Consider the following 22,742-nt stretch of genomic DNA (forward strand, 5'->3'; position numbering starts at 1 on the left):
AAATATGGAAATATATACACCGCCATCTGCATGAACATGGAAATATCTACACCACTATCTGTATAAACATGGAAATATCTACAACATTATCTGTGTAAACATGGAAATATGTACACAGCTGTCTGTTTAAACATGGAAATATGTACACCGCAATCTGTGTGAAGATGGAAATATCTACACCGCAATCTTTGCAAATATGGAAATATATACACCACTATCTCTGTAAACATGGAAATATCTAGACCACTCTCTCTATAAACATGGAAATATCTACACCGCTATATGCATAAACATGGAAATATCTACACCACAATCTGTATAAACATGGATATATCTACACAGCTATCTGTATAAACATGGAAATATCTACACCACTATCTGTAAAAACATGGAAATACCTACTCCGCTATCTGTATAAATATGGAAATATCTACACCACTGTCTCTATACACATGGAAATGTCTACACCGCTATCTGTATAAACATGGAAATATCTACATGGCCATCTCCATAAACATGGAACTATCTACACCGACATCTGTAAAAACATGGAAATACCTACACCACTATCTGAATAAACATGGAAATATCTACACCACTGTCATTATAAACATGGAAATACCTACACCACCATCTCTATACACATGGAAATATTTACACCGCTATCTCTATAAACTTAGAAATATCAACACCGCCATCTATGTAAACATGGAAATATCTATACCGCCTTCTGAATGAACATGGAAATATCTACACTGCCATCTGTATAAACATAGACATGTCTAAACTGCCATCTGAGGAAAATGGAAATATCTACTCCACGATCTGTATAAACATGGAAATATGAACACCGCTACCTGTATAAACATGGAAATATCTACACGGCTCTCTCTATAAACACAGAAACATCTACAACACGATCTCTATAAACAAGGAAATATCTCCACCGCTATCTGTATAAACATGGAAATATCTACACTGACATCTGTATAAACATGGAAATATCTACACAGTCATCTCTATAAAAATGGAAATATCGACACCACCATCTCTATAAACATGAAAATATCTACACCGCCTTCTCCATAAACATGGAACAATCTACACCGCTATCTGTATAAACATGGAAATAACAACACAGCTATCTGTATAAACATGGAAATACCTAAACCACTATCTCTATAAACATGGAAATACCTATAATGCTATCTGTGTGAACATGGAAATGTCTACAGAGCTATCTGTGTAAACATGGACATATCTACAACGATATCTGAATAAACATGGAAATATCCACACCGCAATCTGTTCAAAGATGGAAATATCTACACCGTTATCTGTGTAAACATGGTAATATCTACACCGCTATCTGTATAAACATGGAAATATCTACCCCGCCATCTCTATAAACATGGAAATATCTACACTGCGATCTGTAGAAACATAGAAATAACTACAAAGCTATCTGTATAAATATGGAAATATCTGCACCGCTATCTCTCTAAACATGGAAATACCTACACCGCTATCTGTACAAACATGGAAATATCTACACCACTATCTCTATAAACATGGAAATACCTACACCACCATCTGTATAAACATGGAATTATCAACACAGTCATCTCTATAAACATGGAAATGTCGACAACACCATCTGCTTAAACATGGAAATATCTTCACTGCCATCTGTATGCACATGGAAATATCTCCACAGCCATCTGCACTGACATGGAAATAACCTCAACGCCATCTCTATAAACACGGAAATACCTACACCGCTATCTCTATAAACATGGAAATATCTACACCGCCATCTCTATATACGTGGAAATATCTACACCGCCATCTCTATAAACCTGAAAATATCTGCACCGTGATCTCCATAAACATGGAAATATCTACACCACCATCTGTATAAACACGGAAGTATCTACAATGCTATCTGTAAAAACATGTGATTATCTACACTGCCATCTCTATAAAGATGGAAATAACAACACCGCGAGCTGTATAAACATGGAAATATCTACAATGCTAGTTGTATAAACATGGAAATAACAACATCACTATCTGTATAAACATGGAAATATCTACACCGCTATCTGTATAAACATGGAAATATCTACACCGTTATCTATATAAACATGGAAATATCTACAACACTATCTTTATACATATGGAAATATCTCCACCGCTATCTGTATAAACATGGATATATCTACACTACCATCTGTATAAGCATGGAAATATCTACACCGCCATGTGTATAAACATGGAAATATCTACACCGCTATCTCTATAAACATGGAAATATCTACACCGCCATCTCTATAAACGTGAAAATATCTACACGGAGATCTCCATAAACATGAAATTATCTACACCGCCATCGGTATAAACATGGAAATAACTTCTACGCTATCTGAATAAACATGGAAATATCTACACCACTATCTCTATAAACATGGAAATACCTACACCACTATCTCTATACACATGGAAATACCTACAACGCTATCTCTATAAACATAGAAATATCTACACCGCCATCTCTGTAAACATGGAAATATCTACACCGGCTTCTGAATGAACATGGAAATATCTACAACGCTGTCTGTGTAAACATGGAAATTTCTACACCGCCATCTGTATAAACATGGAAATATCTAAACTGCCATCTGAGGAAAATGGAAATATCTACACAACGATCTGTATAAACATGGATATATGTACACTGCTACCTGTATAAACATGGAAATATCTACACGGCTCTCTTTATAAACATAGAAATATCTACACCACGATCTGTATAAACAAGGAAATATCTCCACCTTTATCTGTATAAACATGGAAATATCTTCTCCACCATCTGTATATACATGGAAATATCTACACAGTCATCTGTATAAACATGGAAATATCTACACCACCATCTCTGTAAACATGAAAATATTTACATCGCCATGTCCATAAACATGGAACAATCTACACCGCTATCTGTATAAACATGGAAATAACAACACAGCTATCTGTATACACATGGAAATACCTAAACCGATATCTGTATAAACATGGAAATATCTACAACGCCATCTGTAGAAACATGGAAATATCTAAACCGCTATCTGTATAAACATGGAAATATCTACACTGCCATCTCTATAAAGATGGAAATATCTACACCGCGAGCTGTATAAACAAGGAAATATCTACAACGCTAGTTGTATAAACATGGAAATACCAACACCGCTATCTGTATAAACATGGAAATATCTACACTGCTATCTGTATAAACATGGAAATATCTACACAACTATCTCTATAAACATGGAAATACCTACACCGCCATCTCTATACACATAGATATATCTACACCGCCATCTCTATAAACATGGAAATATCTACACCGCCATCTGCATGAACATGGAAATACCTACACCACTATCTGTATAAACATGGAAATATCTACACTTTCATCTGTATAAATATGGAAATATCTACACTGCCATCTGTGGAAAGATGAAAATATCTACACCACGATTTGTATAAATATGAAAATATCTACACCGCTATCTGTGTAAAGATGGAAATATCTACACCGCTATCTCTGTAAACATGGAAATATCTACACCACTATCTGTATAAACATGGAAATATCTACACTGCTATCTGTATAAACATGGAAATATCTACACAACTATCTCTATAAACTTGGAAATACCTACACCGCCATCTCTATACACATAGAAATATCTACACCGCCATCTCTATAAACATGGAAATATCTACACCGCCATCTGCATGAACATGGAAATACCTACACCACTATCTGTATAAACATGGAAATGTCTACACTGTCATCTGTATAAATTTGGAAATATCTACACTGCCATCTGTGGAAAGATGAAAATATCTACACCACGATTTGAATAAATATGAAAATATCTACACCGCTATCTGTGTAAAGATGGAAATATCTACACCGCTATCTCTGTAAACATGGAAATATCTACACCACTATCTGTATAAACATGGAAATATCTACATCGCTATCTGTATAAACATGGACATATCTACACCGTTATCTGTATAAACATGGAAATATATACACCGCTATCTGTATAAATATGGAAATATCTACACCGCCGTTTGTGTAAACATACAAATATCTACACAGCCTTCTGTATAAACATGGACGTATCTACACAGCTATCTCTATAAACAAGGAAATACCTATACCGCTATCTGTATAAACAAGGAAATATCTACACCGCATTCTCTACAAACATGGAACTATCTACACCGCCATCTGTATAAACATGGAAATATCTACACCGCTATCTGTATAAAGATGGAAATATCTACACCGCTATCTGTATAAACATGGAAATATCTACACCACTATGTGCATAAAGTTGGAAATATCTACAGCGCTGTCTTTATAAACATGGAAATATCTTCACCGCCATCTCTATAATCATGAAAACATCTACACCGCCATCTTCAGAAACATGGATGTATCTACACCGCCATCTGTAAAAACATGGAAATATATACACCACTATCTGTATAAACATGGAAATATCTTCATTGCCATCTGTATTAACATGGAAATATCTACACCGCCATCTGTATAAAGATGGAAATATCTACACCGCAATCTGTATAAATATGGAAATACCTACACCGCTATCTCTATAGACATGGAAATATCTACACCGCTATCTGTATAAACATGGAAATATCTACGATGACATCTGTATGAAGACGGAAATATCCACACTGCGAGCTCTATAAACATGGAAATATCTACACCGCTATCTGTATAAACATGGAAATAACAACACCATTATCTGTATAAACATGGAAATATCTACACCGCTATCTCTATAAACATGAAAATACTTACACCACCATCTCTGTAAACATGGAAATATTTACACCGCTATCTCTATAAACATAGAAAAAATACACCACCATCTCTATAAACATGGAGATATCTACACCGCCATCTGCATAAACATGGAAATATCTAAACAGACATCTGTATAAATATGGAAATATCTATGCTGCCATCTGTATAAACTTGGAAATATCTACACTGACATCTGTAGAAAGATGGAAATGTCTACAAAGCGACCTGTATAAACCTGGGAGTTTCTACACCGCTACCTGTATAATCGTGGAAATACCTGTACCGCTATCTGTATCAACATGGAAATAACTACAGCACAATCTGTATAAACATGGAAATATCTACAATGCTATCTCTGTAAATATGGAAATATCTACACAGCTATCTGTGTAAACTTGGAAATATCTATACCGCTATCTGAGTAAATATGGCAATACCTACAGCGCAATCTGTGCAAAGATGGAAACATCTACACCGCTCTCTCTGTAAACATGGAAATATCTACACCGCTATCTGTATAAACATGGAAATATCTACACTGCCATCTGTATAAACATGGAAATATCTACAGCGCCATCTGTATAAACATGGAAATATCTACACCGCCATCTGTACACTCATGGAAATATTTAAACAGGCATCTGTATAAACATGGAAATATCTACACCGCTATCTCTATAAACATGGAAATGTCTACATCACTATCTGTATAAACAGGGAAATATCTCCACCGCTATCTGTATAAACATGGAAATATCTACACCGCAATCTGTATAAACATGGAAATATCTACACCGCTATCTGTATAAACTTGGAAATATCTCCAATGCTATCTCTGTAAACATGGAAATATCTACACAGCTATCTGTGTAAACTTGGAAATATCTACACAGCTATCTGTGTAAAAATGGAAGTATCTACACAGCCATCTGTGCAAAGATTGTAATATCTACACTGATATCTCTGTAAACATGGAAATATCTACACCGCTATCTGTATAAACATGGAAATATCTATACTGCTGTCACTATAAACATGGAAATATCTCCACCGCTATCTGTATAAACATGAAAATATCTACACCACTATCTGTATAAACATGGACATATCTACACCGCAGTCTGTATAAACATGGAAATACCTACAACGCTATGTGTGTAAACATGGAAATATCTACACGGCAATCTGTGCAAAGATGGAAATAACTACAACGCTATCTCTGTAAAAATGGAAATAACTACACCGCTACCTGAATAAACATGGAAATATCTACACCGCTGTCTGTATAAACAAGGAAATATCTACACCGCCATCTGTAGAAACATGGAAATATCTACACCGCTATGTCTATAAATATGGAAATATATACACCGCTATCTCTATAAACATGGAAATACCTACACCGCTTTCTCTATAAACATGGAAATATCTACACTGCAATCTCTATATACATGGAAATATCTACACCGCCATCTCTATAAACATGAAAATATCTACAACGCCATCTTCAGAAACATGGATGTATCTACACCGCCATCTGTATAAACATGGAAATATCTACACCACTATCTGTATAAAGATGGAAATAACTTCACAGCCATCTGTATAAACATGGAAATACCTTCACTGCCATCTGTATAAACATGGAAATATCTACACCGCAATCTGTATAAATATGGAAATACCAACACCGCTATCTCTAAAGACATGGAAATATCTACACCTCTATCTGTATAAACATGGAAATATCTACACTGCCATCTGTTAAAAGATGGAAATATCTACACCGCGAGCTGTACAAACATGGAAATATCTACACCGCTATCTCTATACACATGGAAATACCTACAACGCTATCTCTATAAACATAGAAATATCTACACCGCCATCTCTGTAAACATGGAAATATCTACACCGGCTTCTGAATGAACATGGAAATATCTACAACGCTGTCTGTGTAAACATGGAAATTTCTACACCGCCATCTGTATAAACATGGAAATATCTAAACTGCCATCTGAGGAAAATGGAAATATCTACACAACGATCTGTATAAACATGGATATATGTACACTGCTACCTGTATAAACATGGAAATATCTACACGGCTCTCTTTATAAACATAGAAATATCTACACCACGATCTGTATAAACAAGGAAATATCTCCACCTTTATCTGTATAAACATGGAAATATCTTCTCCACCATCTGTATATACATGGAAATATCTACACAGTCATCTGTATAAACATGGAAATATCTACACCACCATCTCTGTAAACATGAAAATATTTACATCGCCATGTCCATAAACATGGAACAATGTACACCGCTATCTGTATAAACATGGAAATAACAACACAGCTATCTGTATACACATGGAAATATCTAAACCGATATCTGTATAAACATGGAAATATCTACAACGCCATCTGTAGAAACATGGAAATATCTAAACCGCTATCTGTATAAACATGGAAATATCTACACTGCCATCTCTATAAAGATGGAAATATCTACACCGCGAGCTGTATAAACAAGGAAATATCTACAACGCTAGTTGTATAAACATGGAAATACCAACACCGCTATCTGTATAAACATGGAAATATCTACACTGCTATCTGTATAAACATGGAAATATCTACACAACTATCTCTATAAACATGGAAATACCTACACCGCCATCTCTATACACATAGATATATCTACACCGCCATCTCTATAAACATGGAAATATCTACACCGCCATCTGCATGAACATGGAAATACCTACACCACTATCTGTATAAACATGGAAATATCTACACTTTCATCTGTATAAATATGGAAATATCTACACTGCCATCTGTGGAAAGATGAAAATATCTACACCACGATTTGTATAAATATGAAAATATCTACACCGCTATCTGTGTAAAGATGGAAATATCTACACCGCTATCTCTGTAAACATGGAACTATCTACACCACTATCTGTATAAACATGGAAATATCTACACTGCTATCTGTATAAACATGGAAATATCTACACAACTATCTCTATAAACTTGGAAATACCTACACCGCCATCTCTATACACATAGACATATCTACACCGCCATCTCTATAAACATGGAAATATCTACACCGCCATCTGCATGAACATGGAAATACCTACACCACTATCTGTATAAACATGGAAATATCTACACTGTCATCTGTATAAATTTGGAAATATCTACACTGCCATCTGTGGAAAGATGAAAATATCTACACCACGATTTGAATAAATATGAAAATATCCTCACCGCTATCTGTGTAAAGATGGAAATATCTACACCGCTATCTCTGTAAACATGGAAATATCTACACCACTATCTGTATAAACATGGAAATATCTACATCGCTATCTGTATAAACATGGACATATCTACACCGTTATCTGTATAAACATGGAAATATATACACCGCTATCTGTATAAATATGGAAATATCTACACCGCCGTTTGTGTAAACATACAAATATCTACACAGCCTTCTGTATAAACATGGACGTATCTACACAGCTATCTCTATAAACAAGGAAATACCTATACCGCTATCTGTATAAACAAGGAAATATCTACACCGCAATCTCTACAAACATGGAACTATCTACACCGCCATCTGTATAAACATGGAAATATCTACACCGCTATCTGTATAAAGATGGAAATATCTACACCGCTATCTGTATAAACATGGAAATATCTACACCACTATGTGCATAAAGTTGGAAATATCTACAGCGCTGTCTTTATAAACATGGAAATATCTTCACCGCCATTTCTATAATCATGAAAACATCTACACCGCCATCTTCAGAAACATGGATGTATCTACACCGCCATCTGTAAAAACATGGAAATATATACACCACTATCTGTATAAACATGGAAATATCTTCATTGCCATCTGTATTAACATGGAAATATCTACACCGCCATCTGTATAAAGATGGAAATATCTACACCGCAATCTGTATAAATATGGAAATACCTACACCGCTATCTCTATAGACATGGAAATATCTACACCGCTATCTGTATAAACATGGAAATATCTACGATGACATCTGTATGAAGACGGAAATATCCACACTGCGAGCTCTATAAACATGGAAATATCTACACCGCTATCTGTATAAACATGGAAATAACAACACCATTATCTGTATAAACATGGAAATATCTACACCGCTATCTCCATAAACATGAAAATACTTACACCACCATCTCTGTAAACATGGAAATATTTACACCGCTATCTCTATAAACATAGAAAAAATACACCACCATCTCTATAAACATGGAGATATCTACACCGCCATCTGCATAAACATGGAAATATCTAAACAGACATCTGTATAAATATGGAAATATCTATGCTGCCATCTGTATAAACTTGGAAATATCTACACTGACATCTGTAGAAAGATGGAAATGTCTACAAAGCGACCTGTATAAACCTGGGAGTTTCTACACCGCTACCTGTATAATCGTGGAAATACCTATACCGCTATGTGTATCAACATGGAAATAACTACAGCACAATCTGTATAAACATGGAAATATCTACAATGCTATCTCTGTAAATATGGAAATATCTACACAGCTATCTGTGTAAACTTGGAAATATCTATACCGCTATATGAGTAAATATGGCAATACCTACAGCGCAATCTGTGCAAAGATGGAAACATCTACACCGCTATCTCTGTAAACATGGAAATATCTACACCGCTATCTGTATAAACATGGAAATATCTACACTGCCATCTGTATAAACATGGAAATATCTACAGCGCCATCTGTATAAACATGGAAATATCTACACCGCCATCTGTACACTCATGGAAATATTTAAACAGGCATCTGTATAAACATGGAAATATCTACACCGCTATCTCTATAAACATGGAAATGTCTACATCGCTATCTGTATAAACAGGGAAATATCTCCATCGTTATCTGTATAAACATGGAAATATCTACACCGCAATCTGTATAAACATGGAAATATCTACACCGCTATCTGTATAAACTTGGAAATATCTCCAATGCTATCTCTGTAAACATGGAAATATCTACACAGCTATCTGTGTAAACTTGGAAATATCTACACAGCTATCTGTGTAAAAATGGAAGTATCTACACAGCCATCTGTGCAAAGATTGTAATATCTACACTGATATCTCTGTAAACATGGAAATATCTACACCGCTATCTGTATAAACATGGAAATATCTATACTGCTGTCACTATAAACATGGAAATATCTCCACCGCTATCTGTATAAACATGAAAATATCTACACCACTATCTGTATAAACATGGACATATCTACACCGCAGTCTGTATAAACATGGAAATACCTACAACGCTATGTGTGTAAACATGGAAATATCTACACGGCAATCTGTGCAAAGATGGAAATAACTACAACGCTATCTCTGTAAAAATGGAAATAACTACACCGCTACCTGAATAAACATGGAAATATCTACACCGCTGTCTGTATAAACAAGGAAATATCTACACCGCCATCTGTAGAAACATGGAAATATCTACACCGCTATGTCTATAAATATGGAAATATATACACTGCTATCTCTATAAACATGGAAATACCTACACCGCTTTCTCTATAAACATGGAAATATCTACACTGCAATCTCTATATACATGGAAATATCTACACTGCCATCTCTATAAACATGAAAATATCTACACCGCCATCTTCAGAAAAATGGATGTATCTACACCGCCATCTGTATAAACATGGAAATATCTACACCACTATCTGTATAAAGATGGAAATACCTTCACAGCCATCTGTATAAACATGGAAATACCTTCACTGCCATCTGTATAAACATGGAAATATCTACACCGCAATCTGTATAAATATGGAAATATCAACACCGCTATCTCTAAAGAAATGGAAATATCTACACCTCTATCTGTATAAACATGGAAATATCTACACTGCCATCTGTTAAAAGATGGAAATATCTACACCGCGAGCTGTACAAACATGGAAATATCTACACCGCTATCTCTATAAACATGGAAATAGCAACACCGCTATCTGTATAAACATGGAAATATCTACACCGCTATCTCTATAAACAAGAAAATAGTTACACCACCATCTCTATAAACATGGAAATATTTACACCGCTATCTCTTTAAACATAGAAATAACTACACTGCCATCTCTATAAACATGGAAATATCTACACCACCATCTGCACAAACATGGAAATATCTACACAGACATCTGTATGAATATGGAAATAACTACACTGCCATCTGTATAAACTTGGAAATATCTACACTGTCATCTGTAGAAAGATGGAAATATCTACAAAGCGATCTGTATAAACATGGGAATTTCTACACCGCTACCTGTATAAACATGGAAATATTTCCACCGCTATCTGTATCAACATGGAAATATCTACACCGCAATCTGTGTAAGCATGGAAATATCTACAACGCTATCTGTGTAAACATGGAAATATTTACAATGCTATCTGTATAAACAGGGAAATATCTACACCGCTATCTGTATAATCATGGACATATCTACACCACAATCTGTATAAACATGGAAATATCTATCATGATATGTGTGTAAACATGGAAATATCTACACCGCGGTCTGTATATACATGTTAATATCTACACCTCTATCTGTATAAACATGTAAATATCTACACCACGATCTGTATAAACATGGAAATATCTACACCACTATCTGTATAAACATGTAAATATCTTCACCGCTATCTGTGCAAATATGAAAATATCTACACCCCCATCTCTATAAACTTGGAAATATCTACACTACCATCTCTATAAAGATGGAAATATCTACACCGTGAGCTGTATAAACATGGAAATATCTACAACGCTATCTGTATAAACATGGATGTATCTACACAACTATCTGTATAAACAAGGAAATACCTACAGCGCTATCTCTATAAACATGGAAATATCAACACCACAATCTCTACAAACATGGAAATATCTACACCGCCATCTATATAAACAAGAAAATGTCTACACTGCCATCTCCATAAACATGGAACTATCTACACCGCCATCTGTATAAACATGGAAATATCTACACTGCTATCTCTATAAACGTGGAAATATCTACACCGTTATCTGTATAAACATGGAAATATCTATATCGCTCTCTGTTTATACTGGGAAATATCTCCACCGCTATCTGTATAAACATGGAAATATCTACACTGCTATCTCTATAAACATGGAAATATCTACACCGCTATCTGTATAAACATGGAAATATCTACAACGCTATCTGTGGAAACATGGAAATACCTACACAGCTATCGGTGTAAACTTGGAAATATCTACACAGGTATCTGTGTAAAAATGGAAATATCTGCACGGCAATCTGTGCGAAGAGGGAAATATCTACACCGCTTTCTCTGAAAACATGGAAATATCTACACCGCTATCTGTATAAACATGGAAATATCTACACCGCTATCTGTAGAAACATAGAAATATCTACACCGCCATCTGTATAAACATCTAAATACCTACACCGCTATCTGTAGAAATATGGAAATATCTACACCGCTATCTTTATAAACATGGAAATACCAACACCGGTTTCTCTATAAACATGGAAATATCTACATCGCAATCTCTATAAACATGGAATTATCTACACGGCCATCTGTATAAACATGGAAATAAATACACCTCTTTCCCTATAAACATGAAAATACCTACACTGCTATCTCTATATACATGGAAATATCCACACCGCCATCTCTATAAACATGGAAATATCTGCACCCCTATCTGTATAAACATGGCAATATCCAAACCGCTATCTCTATAAGTATGGAAATATCTACACCACGATCTGTATAAACATGGAAATATCTACACCACTATCTGAATAAACATGTAAATATCTTCACCGCTATCTCTACAAACATGGAAATATCTCCACTGCTATCTCTATAAACATCGAAATATCTACACCGCCATCTATATAAACATGGAAATACTTACAAAGATATCGGTATAAACATGGAAATATTTACACCGCCATCTGTATAAACATGGAAATATCTACACTGCCCTGTTTATATACATGGAAATATCTACACCGCTATCTCTACAAACATGGAAATACCTACACCACTTGCACGATAAACATGGAAATATCTACACCGCAATATCTTTAAACATGGAAATATCTACACAGCCATCTATGTAAACATGAAAATATCTACACTGCCATATTCAGAAACATGGCTGTATCTATACCGCCATCTATATAAACATGGAAATATCTACACGACTATCTGTATAAAAATGGAAATATTTAAACCGCTATCTCTATAAACATGGAAATATCTACACCGCTATCTCTATAAACATTGAAATATCTACAACGCCATCTGTATTAACATGGAAATATCTACACAGTCATCTGTATAAACATGGAAATATCTACACTGTCATCTATATAAACCTGGAAATATCTACAGAGAACTCTGTATAAACATGGAAATATCGGCACATCCATCTGTATAAACATGGAAATATATACAAAGCTATCTGTATAAACATGGAAATATCTACACCGCTATCTGTATATACATGGAAATATCTACACCGCCATCTCCATAAACATGGAAATAACTACACCCCTATCTCCATAAACATGGAAATATCTACACCCCTATCTGTATAAACATGGAAATATCCACACAGCTATCTCTATAAACATGGAAAAATCAACACCGCTATCTCTATGAACATGGAAATATCTACACCGCCATCTCTATAAACATGGAAATATCTACACCGTGATCAGTATAAACATGGAAATATCTACACCGCTATCTGTATAAAGATGGAAATATTTAAACCGCTATCTCTATAAACATGGAAATATCTACACCGCTATCTCCATAAACATGGAAATAACTACACCGACATCTGTATTAACATGGAAATATCTACACAGTCATCTGTATAAACCTGGAAATATCTACAGAGAATTCTGTATAAACATGGAAATATCGGCACAGCCATCTGTATAAACATGGAAATATCTACACCGCTATCTGTATAAACATGGAAATATCTACACCGCTATGTGTATTAACGTGGAAATATCTCCATTGCTATCTGTATAAACATGGACATATCTCCACCGCAATCTGTATAAACATGAAAATATCTACACCGCAATCTCTATAAGCATTGAAATATCTACACTGCCATCTGTACAAACATCGAAATATCTACACAGTCATCTGTAGAAACATGGAAATATCTACACCGCTGCCTCTATAAACATGGAAATACCTACACCGCTATCTCCATCAACATGGAAATATACACACCGCCATCTCCTTAAACATGGAGGTATCTACAACGCCATCTACATAAACAAGAAAATATCTACACTGCCATCTATATAAACATGGAAATATCTACACCGCCATCTCTATAAACATGGAAATATCTACAATGCCATTTGTAGAAAGATGGAAAAATCTACACCGCCATCTGTATAAACGTGGAAATACCCACACCGCTATCTGTATAAACATGGAAATATCTACACCGCAATCTGTATAAACATGGAAATATCTACACCGCTATCTGTATAAATATGAAATATCTAAACCGCTATCTCTATAAAAGTGGAAATATCTACACTGCTATCTGTATAAACATGGAAATATCCTCACTGCTATCTCTATGTAGATGGATATATCTACACCGCTATCTCTATAAATATGGAAATATCTACACCGCCATCTCTATAAACATGGAAATATCTACACCGCCATCTGTAAAAACATGGAAATATCTACACCACTATCTGTATAAACATGGAAACATCTACACCATGATCTGTATAAACATGGAAATATCTACACTGCGATCTCTATACACATGGAAATATCTAGACCGCTATCTGTGTAAACATGTAAATATCTACACAGCTATCTCTATAAACATGGAAATATCTACACCGCCATCTGTATAAACATGGAAATTTTTACACCGCTATCTTTATAAACACGGAAATATCTCCACCGCTATCTGTATAAACATGCTAATAACTACAGGGCTATCTGTATAAATGTGGAAATATTTGCACCACTATCTGTATATACATGGAAATATCTACACCGCCATCTCCATAAACATGGAAATATCTACACCCCTATCTGTATAAACGTGGAAATATCCACACAGCTATCTCTATAAACATGGAAAAATCAACACCGCTGTCTCTATGAACATGGAAATATCTACACCGCCATCTCAATAAACATGGAAATATCTACACCGCGGTCAGTATAAACATGGAAATATCTACACCGCTATCTGTATAAACATGGAAATATCTCCACTGCTATCTCTATAAACATCGAAATATCTACACTGCCATCTGTATAAACATGGAAATACTTACAAAGTTATCTGTATAAACATGGAAATATCTACACCACCATGTGTATAAACATGGAAATATCTACACAGCCATGTGTATATACATGGAAATATCTACACCGCTATCTATATAAACATGGAAATAATTACACCGCTATCTGTATAAACATGGAAATATCTCCACTGCTATCTCTGTAAACATCGAGATATCTACACCGCCATCTGTATGAACATGGAAATACTTACAAAGTTATCTGTATAAACATGGAAATATCTACACCGTGATCTGTATAAACATGGAAATATCTACACCGCTATCTCTATAAACATGGTAATATCTACACCACCATCTATATAAACATGGAAATATCTACACCGCCATCTGTATAAACATGCAAATATCTACACCGCTATCTGTATAAACATGGAAATATCTACAGCGCCATCTACATATCCATAGAAATATCTGTGCGCCATCTGTATATACATGGAAATATCTACAAGGTCCTCTGTGTATAGATGGATATATCAACACCACCATCTGTACAAACATGGAAATATCTGCACCGTTATCTGTATAAACATGGAAATATCTACAGCGCCATCTCTATAAACATTGAAATATCTACACTGCCATCTGTGAAAACATGGAAATATCTACACAGTCATCTGAATAAACATGAAAATATCTACACCACCATCTGTATAAACATGGAAATACCTACAATACCATCTGTATACACATGGAAATATCTACACAGACATGTGTATAAATATGGAAATATCCACACCGCCATCTGTATAAACATGGAAATATCTACACTGCCATCTGTAGAAAGATGGAAATATCTACACCGCTATCTCTATAAATATGGAAATATCTACACCGCCATCTCCATAAACATGAAAATATCTACACTGCTATCTCCATAAAGATGGAAGTATCTATTCCGCCATGTGTATAAACACGGAAATATCTACACCACCATCTGTGTAAACATGGAAATATCTACACCGCTATCTGTATAAACATGGAAATATCTACACCGCCATCTGCATGTCCCTGGAAATATCTACCCCGCCATCTGTATAAACATGGAAATATCTAAACGGCCATCTGTGTGTAGATGGAAATATCAGCACCGCCATCTGTACAAACATGGAAATATCTACATCGCTATCTCTATAAACATGGAAATATCTGCACTGCCATATGTAAATACATGGAAATACCTATACAGTCATGTGTATAAACATGGAAATATCTACAATACCATCTGTATACGCATGGAAATATCTACACAGTCATCTGTATAAACATGTAAATATCTACACTGCTGTCTCTATAAACATGGAAATATCTACACCGCCATCTCTATAAACATGAAAATATCTACACTGCCATCTCCATAAACATGGAACTAACTACTCCGCCATCTGTATAAACACGGAAACATCTACACGGCCATCTGTGTGAAAAAGGAAATATCTACAATGCCATCTGTATAAAGATATAAATATCTGCACCGCGAGCTGTATAAACATGGAAATATCTACATCGCTATCTGTATAAACGTGGAAATACCAACACCGCTATCGGTATAAACATGGAAATATCTACAACGGCATCTATATAAACATGGAAATATCTACACCGCTATGTCTATAAACATGGAAATACCTACACCGCTATCTCTATAAACATGGAAATATCTACACCGCTATCTCTATAAACATGGAAATATCTACACCGCTATCTGTATAAACATGGAAATATCTACACCACTATCTGTATAAACATGGAAATATCTACACCGCGATCTGTATAAACATGGAAATATCTACAACGCTATCTCTATAAACATGGAAATAACTACACCGCTATCTGTATAAACATGGAAATATCTACACCGCCATCTACATATCCATAGAAATATCTGTGCGCCATCTGTATATACATGGAAATATCTACACGGTCATCTGTGTATAGATGGAAATATCAACACCGCCATCTGTACAAACATGGAAATATCTTCACCGCTATCTGTATAAACATGGAAATATCTACACCGCAGTCCATATAAACATGGAAATATGTACACTGCTATCTCTATAAACATGGCAATATCTACAAAGCCATCTGTATAAACATGGAAATACCTACACAATCAAGTGTAGGAACATGGAAATATCTACACTGCCATCTGTATAAACATGGAAATATCTGCACAGCCCTCTGGATAAATATGGAAATATCTGCATAGGCATCTGTATAAACATGGAAATATCTGCACCGCTATCTGTATAAACCTGGAAATACCTACAACGCTGTCTCTATAAACATGGAAATATGTACACCGCTATGTGTATAAACATGGAAATATCTCCACTGTTGTCTGTATAAACATGGAAATATCTACACCGCTATCTGTATAAACATGGAAATATCTACACAGCTATCTCTATAAACATGGAAATACCTACACCGCCATCTGCATAAACATGGAAATAGCTACAAAGTCATCTGTATAAACATGGAAATACCTACACAGCCATCTGTATAAACATAGAAATATCTACACAGCCCTCTGTATAAATATGGAAATATCTGCATAGGCATCTGTATAAACATGGAAATATCTGCACTGATATCTGTATAAACATGGAAATACCTACACCGCTGTCTCTATAAACTTGGAAATATCTACACCGCTATCTATATAAACATGGAAATAACTACAACGCTATCTGTATAAACATGGAAATATCTCCACTGCTATCTGTATAAACATCGAAATATCTATACCACCATCTGTATAAACATGGAAATACTTACAAAGTTGTCTGTATAAACATGGAAATATCTACACCGCCATCTGTATAAACATGGAAATATATTCACAGCCATGTGTACATACATGGAAATATCTACACCGCTCTCTATATAAACATGGAAATAAGTACAGCGCTATCTGTATATACATGGAAATATCTACACCACCACCTACATATCCACAGAAATACCTGCGCCGCCATCTGTATAAACATGGAAATATCGACACGGTCATCTGTGTATAGATGGAAATATCAACACCGCCATCTGTACAAACATGGAAATATCTGCACCGCAATCTGTATAAACATGGAAATATCTACACCGCGGTCTGTATAAACATTTAAATATCTACTCCGCTATCTGTATAAACATGGAAATATCTACACCATGATCTGTATAAACATGGAAATATTTACACCGCTATCTGTATAAACATGGAAATTTCTACACTGTTATCTGTATAAATATGGAAATATCTACACCGCCATCTGTATAAACATGGAAATACCTATACAGTCATCTGTGTAAACCTGGAAATATCTACACCACCATCTGTATAAAGATGGAAATATCTACAATGCCATCTGTATACACATGGAAATACCTACACGGCAATCTGTGTATAGATGGACACATCAGCACCTCCATCTGTACAAACATGGAAATATCTACACTGCTATCTCCATAAACATGGAAATATCTACACTGCGGTCTGTATAAACATGGAAATATCTACACCGCTATCTGTATAAACATGGAAATATCTACACCGCCATCTACATATCCATAGAAATATCTGTGCGCCATCTGTATATACATGGAAATATCTACAAGGTCATCTGTGTATAGATGGATATATCAACACCACCATCTGTACAAACATGGAAATATCTGCACCGTTATCTGTATAAACATGGAAATATCTACAGCGCCATCTCTATAAACATTGAAATATCTACACTGCCATCTGTGAAAACATGGAAATATCTACACAGTCATCTGAATAAACATGAAAATATCTACACCACCATCGGTATAAACATGGAAATACCTACAATACCATCTGTATACACATGGAAATATCTACACAGACATGTGTATGAATATGGAAATATCCACACCGCCATCTGTATAAACATGGAAATATCTTCACTGCCATCTGTAGAAAGATGGAAATATCTACACCGCTATCTCTATAAATATGGAAATATCTACACCGCCATCTCTATAAACATGAAAATATCTACACTGCTATCTCCATAAAGATGGAAGTATCTACTCCGCCATGTGTATAAACACGGAAATATCTAAACCACCATCTGTGTAAACATGGAAATATCTACACCGCTATCTGTATAAACATGGAAATATCTACACCGCCATCTGCATGTCCCTGGAAATATCTACGCCGCCATTTGTATAAACATGGAAATATCTACACGGCCATCTTTGTGTAGATGGAAATATCAGCACCGCCATCTGTACAAACATGGAAATATCTACACCGCTATCTCTATAAACATGGAAATATCTGCACTGCCATCTGTAAATACATGGAAATACCTATACAGTCATGTGTATAAACATGGAAATATCTACAATACCATCTGTATACACATGGAAATATCTACACAGTCATCTGTATAAACATGTAAATATCTACACTGCTGTCTCTATAAACATGGAAATATCTACACCGCCATCTCTATAAACATGAAAATATCTACACTGCCATCTCCATAAACATGGAACTAACTACTCCGCCATCTGTATAAACATGGAAACATCTACACGGCCATCTGTGTGAATAAGGAAATATCTACAATGCCATCTGTATAAAGATATAAATATCTGCACCGCGAGCTGTATAAACATGGAAATATCTACATCGCTATCTGTATAAACGTGGAAATACCAACACCGCTATCGGTATAAACATGGAAATATCTACAACGGCATCTATATAAACATGGAAATATCTACACCGCTATGTCTATAAACATGGAAATACCTACACCGCTATCTCTATAAACATGGAAATATCTACACCACTATCTCTATAAACATGGAAATATCTACACCGCTATCTGTATAAACATGGAAATATCTACACCGCCATCTGTATAAACATGGAAATATCTACACCGCGATCTGTATAAACATGGAAATATCTACAACGCTATCTATATAAACATGGAAATAACTACACGGCTAACTGTATAAACATGGAAATATCTACACCGCCATCTACATATCCATAGAAATATCTGTGCACCATCTGTATATACATGGAAATACCTACACGGTCATCTGTGTATAGATGGAAATATCAACACCGCCATCTCTACAAACATGGAAATATCTGCACCGCTATCTGTATAAACATGGAAATATCTACACCGCAGTCTGTATAAACATGGAAATATCTACACTGCTATCTCTATAAACATGGCAATATCTACAAAGCCATCTGTATAAACATGGAAATACCTACACAATCAAGTGTAGGAACATGGAAATATCTACACTGCCATCTGTATAAACATGGAAATATCTGCACAGCCCTCTGGATAAATATGGAAATATCTGCATAGGCATCTGTATAAACATGGAAATACCTGCACCGCTATCTGTATAAACCTGGAAATACCTACAACGCTGTCTCTATAAACATGGAAATATGTACACCGCTATGTGTATAAACATGGAAATATCTCCACTGTTGTCTGTATAAACATGGAAATATCTACACCGCTATCTGCATAAACATGGAAATATCTACACAGCTATCCCTATAAACATGGAAATACCTACACCGCCATCTGCATAAACATGGAAATACCTACAAAGTCATCTGTATAAACATGGAAATACCTACACAGCCATCTGTATAAACATAGAAATATCTACACAGCCCTCTGTATAAATATGGAAATATCTGCATAGGCATCTGTATAAACATGGAAATATCTGCACTGATATCTGTATAAACATGGAAATACCTACAACGCTGTCTCTATAAACTTGGAAATATCTACACCGCTATCTATATAAACATGGAAATAACTACAACGCTATCTGTATAAACATGGAAATATCTCCACTGCTATCTGTATAAACATCGAAATATCTACACCACCATCTGTATAAACATGGAAATACTTACAAAGTTGTCTGTATAAACATGGAAATATCTACACCGCCATCTGTATAAACATGGAAATACATTCACAGCCATGTGTACATACATGGAAATATCTACAACGCTCTCTATATAAACATGGAAATAAGTACAGCGCTATCTGTATATACATGGAAATATCTACACCACCACCTACATATCCACAGAAATACCTGCGCCGCCATCTGTATAAACATGGAAATATCTACACGGTCATCTGTGTATAGATGGAAATATCAACACCGCCATCTGTACAAACATGGAAATATCTGCACCGCAATCTGTATAAACATGGAAATATCTACACCGCGGTCTGTATAAACATGGAAATATCTACTCCGCTATCTGTATAAACATGGAAATATCTACACCATGATCTGTATAAACATGGAAATATTTACACCGCTATCTGTATAAACATGGAAATTTCTACACCGTTATCTGTATAAATATGGAAATATCTACACCGCCATCTGTATAAACATGGAAATACCTATACAGTCATCTGTGTAAACCTGGAAATATCTACACCACCATCAGTATAAACATGGAAATATCTACAATGCCATCTGTATACACATGGAAATACCTACACGGCAATCTGTGTATAGATGGACACATCAGCACCGCCATCTGTACAAACTTGGAAATATCTACACTGCTATCTCTATAAACATGGAAATATCTACACTGCGGTCTGTATAAACATGGAAATATCTACACCGGTATCTGTATAAACATGGAAATATCTACGCCACGATCTGTAAAAACATGGAAATATATACACCGCTATGTTTATAAACATGGAAATATCTGCACCACTATCTCTATAAACCTGGAAATATCTACACCGCTATCTGTATAAACATGGAAATATCTACACTGCTATCTGTATAAACATGGAAATATCTACACCACGATCTGTATAAACATGGAAATATCTACACCGCGATCTGTATAAACATGGAAATGTCTTCACCACGATCTGTATAAACATGGAAATATCTACACCGCTATCTGTATAAACATGGTAATATCTACACCAGCATCTACATAAACATGGAAATATCTACACCGCCATCGGTATAAACATGGAAATATCTACAATGCCATCTGTAGAAAGATGGAAATATCTACACCGCAATCTGTGTAAACAAGGAAATATCTACACCGATATCTGTAAAAACATGGAAATATCTACACCCCTATCTGCATAAACATGGAAATATCCACACCGCTATCTGTATAAACAAGGAAAAATCAACACCGTTATCTCTATGAACATGGAAATATCTACACCGCTATCTCTAT

The sequence above is a fragment of the Pan troglodytes genome, chromosome 7 (genome assembly GCF_028858775.2).
Source record: "Pan troglodytes isolate AG18354 chromosome 7, NHGRI_mPanTro3-v2.0_pri, whole genome shotgun sequence".
NCBI classification, from domain to species: Eukaryota; Metazoa; Chordata; class Mammalia; order Primates; family Hominidae; genus Pan; species Pan troglodytes.